Raw genomic sequence first — 19095 nt, forward strand, 5'->3', positions numbered from 1 at the left:
CTTGTATGAATATCAAGAGCTCAGATGGAAACCCAGTTCTAAGCAAAGAAGGGAAAGCAGAAAGGTGGAAGGAGTATATAGAGGGTCTATACAAGGGCGATGTACTTGAGGACAATATTATGGAAATGGAAGAGGATGTAGATGAAGATGAAATGGGAGATACGATACTGCGCGAAGAGTTTGACAGAGCACTGAAAGACCTGAGTCGAAAGAAGGCCCCCGGAGTAGACAATATTCCATTGGAACTACTGACGGCCGTGGGAGAGCCAGTCCTGACAAAACTGTACCATCTGGTGAGCAAGATGTATGAAACAGGCGAAATACCCTCAGACTTCAAGAAGAATATAATAATTCCAATCCCAAAGAAAGCAGGTGTTGACAGATGTGAGAATTACCGAACTATCAGCTTAATAAGTCACAGCTGCAAAATACTAACACGAATTCTTTACAGACGAATGGAAAAACTAGTAGAAGCCAACCTCGGGGAAGATCAGTTTGGATTCCGTAGAAACACTGGAACACGTGAGGCAATACTGACCTTACGACTTATCTTAGAAGAAAGATTAAGGAAAGGCAAACCTACGTTTCTAGCATTTGTAGACTTAGAGAAAGCTTTTGACAATGTTGACTGGAATACTCTCTTTCAAATTCTAAAGGTGGCAGGGGTAAATTACAGGGAGCGAAAGGCTATTTACAATTTGTACAGAAACCAGATGGCAGTTATAAGAGTCGAGGGACATGAAAGGGAAGCAGTGGTTGGGAAGGGAGTAAGACAGGGTTGTAGCCTCTCCCCGATGTTGTTCAATCTGTATATTGAGGAAGCAGTAAAGGAAACAAAAGAAAAATTCGGAGTAGGTATTAAAATTCATGGAGAAGAAATAAAAACTTTGAGGTTCGCCGATGACATTGTAATTCTGTCAGAGACAGCAAAGGACTTGGAAAAGCAGTTGAATGGAATGGACAGTGTCTTGAAAGGAGGATATAAGATGAACATCAACAAAAGCAAAACAAGGATAATGGAATGTAGTCTAATTAAGTCGGGTGATGCTGAGGGAATTAGATTAGGAAATGAGGCACTTAAAGTAGTAAAGGAGTTTTGCTATTTGGGGAGCAAAATAACTGATGATGGTCGAAGTAGAGAGGATATAAAATGTAGGCTGGCAATGGCAAGGAAAGCGTTTCTGAAGAAGAGAAATTTGTTAACATCCAGTATTGATTTAAGTGTCAGGAAGTCATTTCTGAAAGTATTCGTATGGAGTGTAGCCATGTATGGAAGTGAAACATGGACGATAAATAGTTTGGACAAGAAGAGAATAGAAGCTTTCGAAATGTGGTGCTACAGAAGAATGCTGAAGATTAGATGGGTAGATCACATAACTAATGAGGAAGTATTGAATAGGATTGGGGAGAAGAGAAGTTTGTGGCACAACTTGACCAGAAGAAGGGATCGGTTGGTAGGACATGTTCTGAGGCATCAAGGGATCACCAATTTATTATTGGAGGGCAGCGTGGAGGGTAAAAATCGTAGAGGGAGACCAAGAGATGAATACACTAAGCAGATTCAGAAGGATGTAGGTTGCAGTAGGTACTGGGAGATGAAAAAGCTTGCACAGGATAGAGTAGCATGGAGAGCTGCATCAAACCAGTCTCAGGACTGAAGACCACAACAACAACAACAATTACTTTTACGAAGAAAGAGGAGAAAAATATATTACAAATGTATATAATTTTCATAAATTTACGCTTGTTTTAGTATTGAGAGAATTTATTTATTTATTCGAAATAGTCTTTTCGTTTTGTGCTGCTCTGTCAGTTTCTGTGCTCGACGATCCCCTTTGAAGTACTGGAAAGCGTCGACTCATTTATATGGGTGTCACAAATCATGTGAGAAGTACTATAGCATGCGATGCCAGGTCTTATTTGTTGATATTGTCATCATGAAGTGGTACTTCTAACCAATGGTTGTTGATGACTGTGGTTTACTGAATATACAGTGATGTCCTTGTACTCCTTTACTGTCACACCTGGTGCGGTATGGCAGTTTGATGATTGTAGCAAGTTGATGTTTGCCGATTACTGTCACATATTATATGTGCAGTGACGTCTTGGTACAAACCCCTGGTTCGGTGTGGCAGTTTAGTGATGTGGTAGGGAGAATGATGTTCATTTAGCTTAATGCATTTCTTGATAATGTTTGTTGTTTGATGTTCATTCGCATTCTTTTGACTATGCAAGATTTATATTTTGAGAGATGGCTGTAGTGGTTACCATGCCTCAAAGTTCATGGAAAGACGTTTGTAGTAACTTTTAGGATAGAAGAGAAAGGTATCTTGCTCTCTTCTGCCCTTCTTCTTTTGGTCTTCTCTTCTTTCTTGCATTATTCTGTTCTTATTGGGCAAGGAATATGTGTATTTTAATGTAGGAGAGATATAGGATTTGTAGGATCTGACTGCCTTTCCCAAATATTATTTGATGAATTTGTAGATCTTAGTATTTCTTGTACCTTCATTGTAGTCTTGTCATATCATGATTCTCCCCACTCTCGTCTGTTGTGTAGCAGTGTCGTGACATATTAAATGTCCGGGCTGCGCGTTGTCCTCCTGAAGTCCAACCTGGTTGCTCTGCATTTCCTGTATCACGTTGGTCTTCACGTCTGTTATCATTGCTCTAAGTGCATTCTCAACATGTCTCTACACTCTCCGTCCTTATCTTGAAGCATCTGGTGTTGAGTGAGCTGGCAATTGATGTTGGTGGCGATATGCCTCTGACGTGTAGATTTTTTTTACAGGCGTTTATTTTTGATATTTGCAACAAACTGTGACTGTACATAATGCAAAAATCTTTTGACAGTTGCAAAAAGATACTCTCATTAAAGCAGCATATATATATATATATATATATATATATATATATATATATATATATATATATTCTTTACAGCCTACCACTTCTTCATTCTTTTATTTGTTGTGTATCATTTATTGTTTGTGTACATGTTGTAGTGTACTCAATGATACAAGAAAATTGTTAGTCTGTTTTGTATCTCTCTTTCTTTCTTTTAATTAATGTGTTAATTTGTTGATTATTTAATTATCTTTTTTTTAGTGATTAGTACGAGATATGAGATTTATTTTGCCCCTTTGTATCTTTCCTTTTCTTTTCTTTTACTGTTCTTTTCATTCGCATCTTTTTAAATGACTCACATGGTAGATGCCATTACACTTACCTGTTTTTGGGTTCGTTAGATCTACGGCATTATCGTGAGCGATTCTGGAAATTATCATCTACATCTACATCTACATTTATACTTCGCAAGCCACCCACCGGTGTGGCGGAGGGCACTTTACGTGCCACTGTCATTACCTCCGTTTTCTGTTCCAGTCGCCTATGATTCGCGGGAAGAACGACTGTCGGAAAGCCTCCGTGCGCGCTCGAATCTCTCTAATTTTGCATTCGTGATCTCCTCGGGAGGTATAAGTAGGGGGAAGCAATATATTCGATACCTCATCCAGAAACGCACCCTCTCGAAACCTGACGAGCAAGCTACAACGCGATGCAGAACGCCTCTCTTGCAGAGTTTGCTAAACATCTCCGTAACGCAATCACGGTTACCAAATAACCCTGTGACGAAACGCACCGCTCTTCTTTGGATCTTCTCTATCTCCTCCGTCAACCCGATCTGGTATGGATCCCACACTGATGAGCAATACTCAAGTATAGGTCGAACGAGTGTTTTGTAAGCCACCTCCTTTGTTGATGGACTACATTTTCTAAGCACTCTCCCAATGAATCTCAACCTGGTACCCGCCTTACCAACAATTAATTTTATATGATAATTCCACTTCAAATCGTTCCGCACGCATACTCCCAGATATTTTACAGAAATAACTGCTACCAGTGTTTGTTCCGCTATCATATAATCATACAATAAAGGATCCTTCTTTCTATGTATTCGCAATACATTACATTTGTCTATATTAAGGGTCAGTTGCCACTCCCTGCACCAAGTGCCTATCCGCTGCAGATCTTCCTGCATTTCGCTACAATTTTCTAATGCTGCAACTTCTCTGTATACTACAGCATCATCCGCGAAAAGCCGCATGGAACTTCCGACACTATCTACTAGGTCATTTATATATATTGTGAAAAGCAATGGTCCCATAACACTCCCCTATGGCACGCCAGAGGTTACTTTAACGTCTGTAGACGGCCCTTTATAGACTGCAAAAGATTTACGGCATTTATTTTGGCTCTTGTGTGAAAGGTAATGAGTCTTTACGAATACTTTCTGGCCCAAGGTAAAGCGTTTCTTTGTGGCAGACTTGTCTTGGGTGATCTTACGTCTCATTGCTGCTGAGCGAATGTTCCGTAAGGCAGAAGCGACGATATGTCTGTGTTGCTTTCGGGGAATCATTGGAAATTTAATGATTTCTTTTATTTTTCCTGGTGGATCTATATTTTTTTACTGTAATTGGTGGATAAGTTGTGGTACTATGTGGTGCTGACTCCTTATCGGAAATTTTCGTAAGTCCCTGTTTATCCGAATTGTGGCTACTGTCAGTTTTTCTAATTTTGATTTATCTACTTCGAAGAAATGAATGTTCTGTTTTGATTGTGTTAGTGGGTGGACGTTGGTTTGCCTAATCTCTTTCGTATTTTCCCGTCAATCTTCACGTTTTTGAGGATTCGGTGGCCTAACTTCTACTTCTGGTTTCCCTTTGCTGTGTTGTTCTTGTCTCTGTGGACCATGATTTCCTCTGTAATTATTCGCGCCCTGGTCTCGCCAGTTGCTGTTTCTGGCATCGTGACCTCTTTCAAAGTACCCTTGACGGTTGGTATTTTGATTCCTAAACCCATATCCACCACTGTATGAGTGTCCATTACCATTCCTATTTCGGTACCAATTATTCTGGTTCCGGTTTCTATGCCAATTATCTCCGTTATGCCACTGTCCTGAGCTGTTAAATTGCCTGAAATTATTATTATTAGGATTACGATTATTATTATTAGAATATTCGTTCCTAGTCCTCTCCTTTTACTGTTCTCTTTCCTTTCTTTTTTCCTTCGCCTCGTTTTCTTTAAACATGAATTAGAGTTCCCTTAAGATCTCTTTGGATTCCTCGGTAGTTCCATTTCTTCCTACGGTCGCATGTTGATGCTTTACCGGTAACTTCATTCTACATAGCCGTATCAGCTATCCCTTACTGTATGGTTTATCTAAGCATTGATTCTTTTTGTCCGTTGTGTCAAAGAATTTTACAACGCTTTTATCCCCTGAGTTCTCATATGGTGTGATTTGGAGTAACTGGTTTTTAATTTTGTATTGCGCCTCCAGACCAATATCTTTCGAGAAATGCTGTTCTGAACTGTAGGTAAGACGCACAGGTAGCAGCGATCTTTTGCATCACCTCCGCTACTGTTCCTGACATGTGTGCACAAATAAAGTCAAGTTTGTGAGCCAAGCTCCAATGATTTGGCAAGCCTACATGGAACTGATCGATGAATGTGCGTGCTTGCAAGCTACCGCCTTCTTCCTCGAAATGTTGGAATTTTCTGTCAAAAAAGTGATCTGTATCGTATCTACTCATAAATCCTGGTTGTGGCTGATTCATAGACTCAATCTGCCACTACTTGTATTGTCTTGCCCATTCTCTGGCAATCCATTGCCTGTCTGCATATTCTCAATTTCCTGACCCATATTCGCATCATATCGTAACATTGGTGGACAAAAGTGGTGTTCATTTGTCTCTACTGTCGTCGTTCGCTGTACTGTACCTGTGCTACTGTTATATTGTGTCATCGGCTTTACTGGTTCAGTCGCCTGTCTTTCCATTGGTATCGGCTGACTGTATGTGTCCCATTTTTCTAGACATTGTGTCTGGTTGTGTGCCATGTGTCACTTTAATTGGGGCCTTCTGTTTCGATTTCTAAGCGAATGTTACTTCTGGTCTTTATTCTACTTGAACTTCCTTAGACGGCGCGTGTTCGTGTACTGAATTAATGCCTGACGTATCAGTTGTTTCGCTACAGGTGTAATCGGTTTAGATCTTTTCTTCGATAGATTGTATCAACTCCGTTCGAAGTTTTTCAAACTGATCTTTGTTTTTGAGTTCTATTTTACTGATTCGCTGATCATATTTTTTCAGTGCAACTTTTGCGACCTTGTTTTGAATCGCTTGTTCTTCCGAAATTTGTATTGCTGTTCGAGTGGCCTTTTTCGTAAAACGTTCCACTTTTTTGTCGACGTCAGTGCATAATTGCTGCTGACCTTGTGTTAGTTCCTGTTGAGGTCTAGTTGCGTTTGTTATTGAACCATTTCGTGGCGCAAACAACTCCGCAAACTGCCCACTCTGTTGTGTATGTCTTATGTTTGCAGGTACAGTTGCATCTGTTACGGTACCTTTTCACGGCGCTCGTAACTCCACAGACTCCACAGAATTCTGTGCCTGTTGCAGAGGCATGTTTAGAATGTGTACAAGAGGTTCGACGTATTGTTAATTTTACTCCTCTTCCTCACTGTCTACTTCTCTTTGAACGTTAACTAACTGCCGGTTCATTGACTGTATTGACGCGTATTCTGTCTCTGAATGTGCGGCAAACATACGAGTGTCCTGAGCTCGTTCCGCTGCTAATTTTTGCCATTTCCTGCCTGGGCTGTCTATTTCTGGCTCAGAATGTGCCCTTCACGGAATTTCGTATTCTTAAAATTCGGTGTTCTCGTTCCTTCAATTCCCATCTGTCTGATCTGTCTCACTTCCATCCAAATCTACCTGAGCCTGCTGATTCTGCAGCTCACCGACTGTCCTATTCTCTGGTTCACCGTCTGTCCTATTCTCAGCGAGCTCGTTTACTTGCTGTTTACCTGGTCGATTCTCCCCCATCTTGTCTACTTGCTGTCTATCAAGTAACCTTTTGGCTTGTGCTCCCGTTAACATGGAAGTTCTTTCAACACACCACAACCCTATCTACAAAACTATACGACCACTTACCAGTTGGTTGAACCAACAACAACAACAACGTCGTGAATTCCCGACTACTGTTCTGTCTGCTCTGCTACAGTCTCCAATCTCCGCCTGTGCGCTTGCAAAGAGAGTAAAAATGTTACTTCTTAATTCTAACTTATTTGATACTGCGTCACTCTGCGTCTGTGCCTGTCACCTGAAAATCCTATGACCTAACAGCTACCCAAAAATCGTAAAAGTACAAAAATTTTCCAACACAATAACACAAGACCTATTCACTACAATTCTGCTTTCCTCACTACTTGTATCTATTCTAATCCTAAATCTTTGCAAATAACTCTTTAAGAGATGAAAGAAAATTTTTCAAAGTGATGATGCACCCTAACATAAAATTTTATTCGTCAATTAACTAAATTTCTTTTTCCCAAAAAAATTACAATTGTTTGCTTCTCGCTTAACTTAACATTGCATAAATATCAACAAACTTTCTGTAATACCTATTTTTTCATTTACTAAGATTGTGACCTGCTGTACCTAACTATCATGTATCACCTATTCTGACACTGTCCTATCTTGGTAACCTACCTATCTTACCTATCCTGGCAGGGTCGCCATTTTCTGTCAGTATGTGTGTGTCATTTTGACGAGTTGCATAACGGATTGATCTGACAAATAACCTTTGGCTCCTGCAAGAAGCAATTTCCACCCCACACTACTACAGAAGTCTGACAGACGCTCCTAAGGTACCAATAATGCCTGAAAAACTTTCAGCAATAAATATCTTCTGGAGTCGTCTGCTGTAAGGAAAAGACACAACAATATTATATTTTCTTACGTAACTAGTGGGATACTTGGGTACTGGAGTATTGCTAGTTAGTGTGAGAAAAACATTAAATGAATGGAAATTATTATTTATTGCAAAATCTGAGAAAATCAAGTGCAACTTTTATTTATAAACTGATAGACAAATTTCTGGGTTATTTTCGGAATAGGAGGTTACCTCTTATGGATAGGAATCCTGTTAATGAATTTCATATACAAAGTGTGGGAAAGCTCTTTTATCCCTTTTCTTTAGGAATGTTATTTACTCAACAGAATGGCTGAGAGCCGCACCTACTCAACTTGAATAATTATCTGATTGAATTTTTCCAAGTACTGTCGAGGCTGTCGCGTGAGAAATGTAATGGAGTGACATGAATGAAGTATGTTATTCCTAAAGGAGGAAAGATGGGGCTCACCTACGCTGTAGCTGTGACGACTGCTGTCTGAGTCGTCCGCCACGAAATAACAAAACTACCTCTTTCTATCTGGATTAACCTTCGCCAATCGAACTCTCACTTGTCCTGGATGAAGTCAAGGACTCCTATCTGCCCCTAGTCTAAGTAATGGCGTGGTGCACCTGTCAGATAACCAGCCCACTGCGATGCCACTCAACGTTCGCTCACAGGCGCTAACTAATACTCTGTCTGTGTTCACACTGCACATTGTGTGTCGCGACCAATACAGTGAACAAACGCTTAATCGCAAGCAACTCAATATAGAGTATCATTCCGATTAGCTTTCGACAGAGGTGCTCTCTCAATGCAGTACTGAGTAGAGACTTTGTTCCTCGCTCTCTGCGTACACGCACGAGCGCACTCGCTCCCGCTACGTGTTCCTGCTTCAAGAGTGTCACCAGAACCAACCACCCGTCTCCACGCAAAAAGCAAAAGGGTAAATCATCCGCTGTCTTTCCTTCACTCCTCTGGCTCATTGCGTCAGAAGTAGTCCGCCAATCAGCGTTACTCTTACAAATGGGAGAATGGCGCTCCGTTTAAGCTGACCAATTACGGAACAAAACTGTTGTAAACAGACTTCTTGTCTTCATGGGACCAAAGGAAAATTTAAAGTAATTTACTTTACTATTAAGAGAAGGCAGAAAACTGTCTTATTTGTGACTGTACATATGCTGATACTTTTACATTGTGTAAATTTAAGACTGAAAATGTGTAGTATGCACAGTTGTCAAGAGATTACTCATTTTTCTTTATTTTATAGATTAAATGTCATGGTACTATGTTTAGTATGGGCCGTGAATTATCTAGTGTACATATGTAACTATGTATGTTTAACTGTAGTTAGGACACACATTTCTTCTTACCCCCCTGAGTGCATATCTCTTCGCGTAAGCGATGATTTTTTTCTCATTTATGTTTCGTTTAGTTTAGGGACATGCTAGAGTTCATCGTTCATAGGTGAGACAATGATTTCCTCAGTATCAGTACGTATATTTGATAGATTAAAAAGAATATTTTTATCTGTTCTCAGGCCAATAGGTTAAGTACGAAGTCAGACACGGCCATACAATTACAAATTACAAAAATACTTTGTGCACGAATGAATACTGCAAACTTCACAGATGTTACTTAAACCATTTCTAAGCAAAACTTAACGCAGTGTTATGAAGTTAATCCATGGACAGTCACTGCCTGGTGGAAATTCTGTGAGAATTGTGGAGCTAAGGCCCTTCTGAAAATTTCAACTGACAATAATATGATAAAAATTCAGCACAGAGTCGCTTAATCAGTGGTTGCAGAGGACGTTTACGTAAATGGAATCATATCAGTAAACTGTATAGTAGTTTACAAACTGAAAGAGACAGCGAAACTTTTGGAAATCATGCAATAGGTTATGGCCAGTAGGCAGGCTTACCAACAAAAGTAAAAATAAGAAAAAAGACCCCCATGCACAGGGTTCACATTAATGTTATGTACCATAAATAACTAAACATTCTGATGATTGCGTTAACAAGAACTTTATTTCGGGGCAGCCTAGAATAGTTTCGTTATGATTTAACATTCATACTGCTCCGTTGATGTTTCATTTTCACTCTTCATGAGTTGCCTAACAACTCCCTGAGAAGATCTGCAAATCCGACGTGATGTTCCCGACCATCGGCCTCGACGTCGGTGTTCTTTTATTTAGCTGGCAGTAATGGCGCTCGCTGTATTGCAGTAGTTTGCGTAATGAAAATTTTTGTTAGGTAAGTGCTTAATGAAATGTATAGGTTATTGCTAAGAATTCTTTTTAGTCAGGGCCATTCTTTTGAATTAATTATTTGAAGTCAGGTTATCCCTTTTGTTGAGCAGTCAGATTGCGTTGCGCTAGAATATTGTGGGTCAGTGTTAACATGATAAGAATAAGTCAAGAGAAAGTAGGTTCATTTGCATTCAATATCACTCAGCAGTTTAAGTAAAATATTTAATAAGGAATTTTCGTCTGTTGACCCTTAGCCAAGGATACCTCACTGGAATCTTCTGATCTTTCTGGTATTTTTAATAATTAGTGCATGATTAGAAATTAATTATTGTTATTGCTAGCTAGCGCGTAGAGAATTACCTTTGTAGTTGTAGTTTTTCATTGTTGTACAATATTGTAATGAGCAAAGCAGTTGTTGCATGCATGTGGAGTTGCACCAAGTATTTCGCAGTCGCGTTTGCAATTAATTAGATATTATTTTTAAAGCTATTTTTAATGTGTTTTCTTACTTTTTCTCTTCAAATTGTGTTTTTATGAGTTATCATGTGAAATTCTGTGACAATCATGGCGTGTGAAAAGCGCAACACTAGGCTCCAAAGTAAATTGAAAAATGATGGTGTTAGCACCACATAGTAATGAAGTGACAAATGTCCAAAATAACTTGGCAATTGTGCATATGGAAATGGACCAGGCAGTAAATAATGGTGTAGACAGTCAAACAATTAGTGAACAGGGGAGTATTGTCGATCGATCGGTCGGCAATAGTTCGCCTCAGGAATGCAAAATGACAGAACAGAATCTTGCAAATACCGTAGATACAGGTTTTGCGTCCTTACCATTTTCTCAATTATGTCAAGACTAATTCTCTGCTTTTCAAAATGCGAATGTTGCCGGTGCAAATGCACTGCCGAAAAGCACAAAGGAAAATGTTCCAGACACTAATATATTGTTATTACAATTAATGCACCAAATGGGACAACAGCTACAAAAGTTAGACACAATAGAACAAAATCTTCAAAAGTTAGAGACAACGCTTGAACAAACACGTGAAGATTTAACTGCTGAGTTACTTAAAATCGAATCTAAATGTTAAAAAGTGTGTAAATACGTAAAACTGCAAATTTGTGAGCATTTTCAGCCTATTGTTTCGCGACATGAAAACACATTACACAATCATGAACCAGCCGTAAAAGAACTGCAGACTATTGTTCACGAAAATCACGACACCTTGCAGGCTAAAATTGATTCAGTTGCGTCTACCGATACAGTCACGTAACTTGTTCACAGTCAGGAAAACTTAAAGGACACAGAAGATATGCTTTCCACACAAATGGACACTTTAAAACATGGTTCAAAATACCACACAGAGGAGATCAGTACATTATCGGAAAAAGTAGTCGAACTTTCGGACCAACTAACTAATTTATCAACGAAGGTAGATGATGATCTGAATGATACAAGACCTTAGCCTTTACTGACACAGAAGAGTACGAACAAATTAGGAAATTCAAACAAAATCAGAATCAAACCCATACACAGTACAAAAGAGAAGTGCGGGAAGTACAAGATTAGTTGGCACAGGTAATACAAGAATTACATATTTCAGAGGACATTCGCACTCCGACACGGGAAGAGGGATTCAGAAATAAGGAAAAGTCACAAAGTAACAACACAGGGTATTTTGGAAATTTTGAGAGGAATTGGCAAGGTGCACCGAATCTTGAGACGAAACCACCGACACGACGTAACAATGATCGATTTGCAATTCGCTGACACGACGATTTTGACTATAAGCTCTTCATCACAACGCGTAAATTTAAAACATTCAAGAATTCCGGTAATGATATACATCCACAAGCTTGGCTTCATCAGTTTGCTCATTGTTTTTCTCCCAATTGGTCATTAGAGCACAGATTTGAATTCATGTGTGGCTATCTAGAAAATGAACCAGCAGTAAGAATGCGTTTGGCTATTCGTGACTGTCACAGTGAAGGAGATTTCTATCATGCCTTCCTTTCAGCATATTGGTCAGAGGCTACTCAGGATGATGAAACATTTCGAACAATCTGAATTTTCTAGCCCTGTAAAATATTTCGAAGATATGTTGTCAAACCCATACAGCCCATCAGAACTCATTCATATTTGTTTAATTAAATTGCCTGAACATTTGAGACATCCAGAATGATATTTTCACTCTGCAGCGGAGTGTGCGCTGATATGAAACTTCCTGGCAGATTAAAAGTGTGTGCCCGACCGAGACTCGAACTCGGGACCTTTGCCTTTCGCGGGCAAGTGCTCTACCAACTGAGCTACCGAAGCACGACTCACGCCCGCTACTCGCAGCTTTACCTCTGCCAGTATCTCGTCTCCTACCTTCCAAACTTTACAGAAACTCTTGTACGAACCTTGCAGAACTAGCACTCCTGAAAGAAAGGATATAGCGGAGACATGGCTTAGCCACAGCCTGGGGGATGTTTCCAGAATGAGATTTTCACTCTGCAGCGGAGTGTGCGGTGATATGAAACTTCCTGGCAGATTAAAACTGTGTGCCCGACCGAGACTCGAACTCGGGACCTTTGCCTTTCGCTGGCAAGTGCTCTACCATCTGAGCTACCGAAGCACGACTCACGCCCGGTACTCACAGCTTTACTTCTGCCAGTATCTCGTCTCCTACCTTCCGAATTTTACAGAACCTCTTCTGCGAACCTTGCAAGGTTCGTAGAAGAGCTTCTGTAAAGTTTGGAAGGTAGGAGACGAGATACTGGCAGAAGTAAAGCTGTGAGTACCGGGCGTGAGCCGTGCTTCGGTAGCTCAGATGGTAGAGCACTTGCAAGGTTCGCAGAAGAGCTTCTGTAAAGTTTGGAAGGTAGAAGACGAGATACTGGCAGAAGTAAAGCTGTGAGTACCGGGCATGAGTCGTGCTTCGGTAGCTCAGATAGTAGAGCACTTGCCCGCGAAAGGCAAAGATCCCGAGTTCGAGTCTCGGTCGGGCACACAGTTTTAATCTGCCAGGAAGTTTCGTTTGAGACATGTTATTTTGGCAGGATGTTGCAAAGATGACATTGAGGATTTTCAGGGACTTTTACAAGAATTGGAAATCGACAAAGACTGTTGCGGGGTGTGAAAACAGAAAAACACCAATTACAGGTCACATCCGTTACAATTCCGTGACGACAGAAGTAATAACCGGACACGACAAGACTACTTTTACAGCGCAAATCGTGATCAAAATAGACACCACCCGTATGACAACCCTTGGCAGAATAAAAATAGTTACAGGGAAAGATCACCTCTTCGTGGTAATGATTATGACACAGACAATTGTAGAAACAGACAATATGGGAACCAGAATAATTATTATCATGGGAGACAGAATAACTTCAGACGCAACGGTCCACCTCGCTGTTATGATTCAGGGAGAAATCCTCCATCACTTAACCAACAAGACCGAAACTAAATAAACTACCGAGATGACGACAGACGATATAATCGTGACGACAGACCTGAATTTAATCAGACCTGGCGGGATTCAAACAGGACAGGGCCCTCTCGACAAGTTGAAATTGTAGTAGTTAGATCTCCAAATCCCAGTAATGACGCGCGACAACAAAAAGGTAATAGACAATGACTCACACCACTGGCAGCCACGAAACGTACGTGTGAAGCTGACGACGTAGTTGCCGTGACTTTTAATTACGTAAAAATGGAAGCCATTAGGGACATCTTACTCCAGGAACATGACGTAAAACAGAATAACATTGCATATCCTGTAATTGACATCACACCAAATGATATAAAATTTATGGCTGTACTTGAGTCTGACAGCCTTATTTCAGTAATTAGTGAAACAGCTTTTAGTAAATGCAACAAGTTGAATAATTGCCCTACACTTCCTTTACGTAATATTGAATTACAAAGTGCAGATTTTGGAAAAAGTGTAGATGTACACCAACAGACCAACTTAGAATTCTGTTGTCAAAGCCACAGATTTAATATGAATTTTCTTATTGTTCCATTATTGTCGATGGAAATTATATTGGATGTAGACTTTTGAATGAATATAAAGCAGTTTTAAATTTTCACGACGCTGAAACAAGTTTAGAGAAAGAAGGCAAGTCAACAGCTTTGAAATTTGGAGATTGGCTTTCAAACCATGACGAGGAAATCAATCGGCTTTACCTCTTGTTAGACCACAGTTCGGAACTTTCGACGGAACTCGACGCTAATAGTCACTTTGCATGTATTGACAGGGATGACATTAATGACTATTAGATACTAACGATTTAATTCAGAATTAAATTCAAACAATTGAAAACTGTAATGACACTGATAGACAGGACCTTTTTTACATTTTAGAAGCAGAGTCCACAGTTTTTACTCACAAAACAGGAACAATTAAAGGATTTCAATACGAATTTCGTGTTAGTGAGCATACTGTATTTTGCGTCAGGCCTTCCGTAATTCCGGCACATTATACGGTCCGTGTTAGAACGGAATACGATCTATACTTGACGAGGGCATTATTGAGCCTGCAGTAAGCTCATACAATAATCCATTACATGTTGTTGAGAAGGAAAACGGATCGATCAGGCTTGTATTAGATTCGAGACAAATAAATACCATCATCATTCCTGAAACAGACAGGCCGCAAACGTTGGAAGAACTACTTCAAAATTTCAATGGTGTAAAAGTATTGTCTTCTATTGATCTTAGATCCAGCTTATATCAGATTGAAATTCATCTAAAGTGTAGAAAATACACAACTTTTCTTTGTTTCGGCGTTTGTTATCAATTTCGGAAACTTCCATTTGGTTTGAACATTTCTTCGGCAGCATTCATTCGTGGGCTAAATTCCATATTACATGAGTTCTTAAAACGTCTCGTCACATTATACGTCGACGATATTTTAATAGCAGAAGCCTCTTGAGAACAACATAATCTTATCCTCAACAGTGTGCTATGTATTTTTGCAGACTCTGGAATCACAGTTAACTTGGAAAAGTCTGAATTCGGTAGGACAAAGGTGAATCTTTTGGGACACATTATTTCTTCTGAAGGCATTCAGCCGGATCCTGAAAAGTTAGAAGCAGAGCCATTCCAGTTCCATCCACAAAAAAACAAGTCCGCAGTTTTCTAGGTCTCATGAATTTTTATCGTCGTTTGCTGAATATGCAAATTCTAGTAATACCAAAACTTTGTTCTCTCACTGGGAAAAATATTATTTGCAACTGGGGCGTAGAGACACAGTTGGAATTTGATTCTTTGAAAGAAGGGCTACTTAACGAGCTAATATTAGCACACCCAGATCTGTCACAAGATTTCTGCCTTAGCATGGATTCCTCAAAAGTTGGTCTTGGTGCCCATTTATTTCATGAAGTCATAGAAAATAACATTTCTGTTTAGAAAACCATCGTTTTTGATAGCCGCGTGCTCATAAAATCTGAAAAAAAAACTATTCCGTCACTGGACTAGAAGCTTTAGCTATCGTTTGGGCATTTCACAAATTTCGTTTCTTTCTTTCTGACAAACACGTAAAAGCTTATAGTGATCATCGTGCATTACAATTCCTTATTCATCAAAATTAAATCATGGCAGGTTAAAACGTTGGGCATTGTTTCTGCAAGAATTCCACTTCACAATAGTCTACATTCCCGGCAAGGAAAACAATGTTGTGGACGCACTGTCACGTACACCGGATGGCCTTGAGAAAAGAAAGAGAGAAGATAACATTGAAAAAAATTTCAGTATTCTTTACATTCAAAAAGTAGCCTTTGAAAACTTCATCAGTGCATCTTTAAAGGACATTGCTTATGAACAAGACAAAGATCCGATTTGGAAAGATATCAAAAGTAAATGGCATGAAAAGACACATACGCAGATTCGTCATTATTATCTGATTAGAAACAACATACTCTTCAAACGTTGCACTGTTGATGATAAGTTATGGGTACTTTGAATTCCTGACGATTTTGTTAATAAACTCATCAGGTACATTCATTTCAGCTACGCACACTTTGGTCCACGAAAACGTTGTCATATTCTTAGAATGACTTGTTATTTTAACAATATGGAAGAGAGAATTAGGAGAGTCTTGTCTATTTGTAAACTTTGTCAAAAAGCTACCATCTCACATCGTGCTCCATTGTTTCCTATCATTCCTACTAGATTAAAAGAATTTACTGCTGTTGATCTTCTGGGACCCCTTTTCAAAACATCGAATGGATTTTCGTACGTTCTAGTCGCTGTTGAACTTACTTCAAAATTTGTTCCTTTAACACCGTTACGCAAAGCCACTGGACGGTCTGTATCCAACGCCTTTGTTAAAAATTTCTCACGTGAAGTTGGACACTTTGCGAAAGTTATTTCAGATAACGGACCACAATTCAGATCTGCTGTTTGGTCACGCATGCTTCAGAATCGTAAAATCAAACCTATTTTTATTTCATTGTACTCACCACATTGTAACCCGTCTGAATGGATTATGAAAGAAATCAATAAGCTTTGCAACTTTATTGCCACAGAAAGCATCGGTATTGGGACAGATACTTACGTTTATTCAAAACGTGCTGATGAAATGCCTCATGACTCCACTGCTTTACCGCCTATTCTTGTACTGAAGAATGAGAACCACTGAACAGAATCAGAGAGCTTGTACCTTTTCTGAATGCAGGTAAACTTCGACATAAAGACATAATTGATTTGGCTATTAAACATATAAATTCTGCTGCAGACAAAAGGAGAAAATTACACAGTAAGACAAATGCAAAGGAACTACTTATTGGTCAGAGAGTACTCATTAAAGCGCATTCATTGTCACATAAGAAGAAACATTTGAGTCACAAATTCTTTCTGATTTAAAATGGACCTTATAAGATCCGACGTATACCGCATGATAATTGTATTGAAAGTGAATCTCTGCTTACTAAGAAAAGTAAAGGACTACACCACACTTCTCATGTAAAACCGTTTATTCAGAGATAATTTGTTTTCTAACTTAGTCTTTGCTATAAAATTGTTTACTTCACGTTATTATTAGGCTTTTCACACTTAAAAACTCTTAACATGCAACAATGTTTTGAAGTCAACTATCCAGTCAAGAGCCTACGGAACTTAGTAAGACAGTAATTTTACGAGTGCATTTTATAGGGAACAGATGATACAGTCTCAGTGTGTGTATATTTTGCTTGTTAGTTGCGCGATTACGTCACGAGTATAAAGTCCACATTTTTGGAACATATACTGATAATGAGGCTTTACTGCAGTGTATTGGTTTACTTGAAAAGACATATTTTATTTAAAGTACTTTCTGAGAGATTACGGATGACAGAGTATTCGGTTTGTTTGACGGCTACACGATTATACTACGACGCCCCTGATGAGTGATACAGTTTTCATTATTATTTTTGCGCTGTATTTGTTTTATGTCTGCACAGTTTTTCTGCATTCTTCTGAAAAGTAAAGCATATTTTGATAATGACTTTTGTGACATAGCTACAATGAGATTGGTATTTTTTGTAACACAACAATACGTTACAGTGCAGTACTTTCTTGGTTACAGTAATGTACGTAATAACTACTATATCTATACGCATAGCATTTCAGTTTTTTTTATGACGAGGTAAGTACATTGAATTCTGCAGAACTTTGCTTACGGAGGACGACAACTACGACACTTAGCACATTTTTACTGTTAGCCAATGACAGAAATTATCTTACAGCAAGACCCACAGTTTAGCGCTACATGACACGCATTTGAGTGATTATCTTTCGTGCTTGGAATATTTTTAGAAATATTTTAGAACTACTACGATACAGAGAAAATTTTCGGTGATACATTTCGTTCCGTTGTTGTTATCTGTAACTTCTGGGGTACAATTAGATTAATCCTCAGGGGGGTACACACTTGCTTTGTGTAGCATGCGTATGGCAAGCGCAAGGAGCCCTAGCTAATATGGTATTTGCTTATACAACTTTAGACATCGGTACCATATTTCTTTAACATAGAATTACGCAGCTATCTGGTCATTTAACTGGGAGAGACAAACATTTTTTTACTACGTCAGTGACACATATTTACGTAATTACACAGCTAGATTACTTCACACTTATAAAATTGTACTTGTCTACATTTTGGGAACTTTTCACATTTACTTTATGAACCACTGTGATACTACGAGAGATTTGAGTGATGTATTTTGTATGGGATCATGATTTTTAAGTACGTTTGAGGTAGTTGACTCTATTGAAGTGAGCAGAGAGAATTTTTTTAGAGGTTTTGAGATTACTGAAGGAAGCTAAGTCGATTTCGAGATGTGACTGATCTGTTATGAGATATTATTATAGAATCGTACTTGAAGAGTTATGAGATGTGTATATATATATGAATGTGAGTATCACAACGCCGACAGAAACTTTTGGACACTGTTATTCATGAGATTTCGTTTCTATACACTTCTAATGCAAATTTTCAACCTGTGAAATTTTTTATTGGTCTCAAGCTGTCATTGTTGTGGAGACACCTGTCGTAAATATTTCGGTAAAGTGTGTATGTGACCTTGATGTCACGCTGCACTGGGCTGCACACTACTTGCATTGAAATATACTTATTGTTGTGTGGACTTTTAACTTTCCTTGTGCTGCTTTAGCCTCTTTGAAGCTACCTGCACTTACGCAAGCGCTCACATGGTTGTAGAAAAGAGAGAATGTTGACCTCATTATTGACATTTCTTTACAGAACGCATCACAAACATGACACGCTACTACTTGGAAACATATGATTACACCGTGGAGCTCGTACTTTGTGCTATTTACTGAAATGCTTATGAAGTGATGAGAAATATTTTTACGTCTACACACCTGATTATGACAAGTGTCTTTCTATGAGAACTGAGAGAACTTTTACTGACTTATGAAATGCTATATGGCTATTTTCATGCTTTGCCTTGTACATATTTCTTTATTTTATATGATATCTAGTTTCTAGTTGCGCTGTAGCATTGGTTTTATAAAATAAAATTTAATACATATACTGATGTACACACTTTCTGTCTACAGATCTATTAAATAATAATTTTATGATCTAAATTCTTAAAAAAAGGAGCACTAGGAAACGAAA

The sequence above is a fragment of the Schistocerca serialis genome, chromosome 7 (genome assembly GCF_023864345.2).
Source record: "Schistocerca serialis cubense isolate TAMUIC-IGC-003099 chromosome 7, iqSchSeri2.2, whole genome shotgun sequence".
Taxonomy (NCBI): Eukaryota; Metazoa; Arthropoda; class Insecta; order Orthoptera; family Acrididae; genus Schistocerca; species Schistocerca serialis.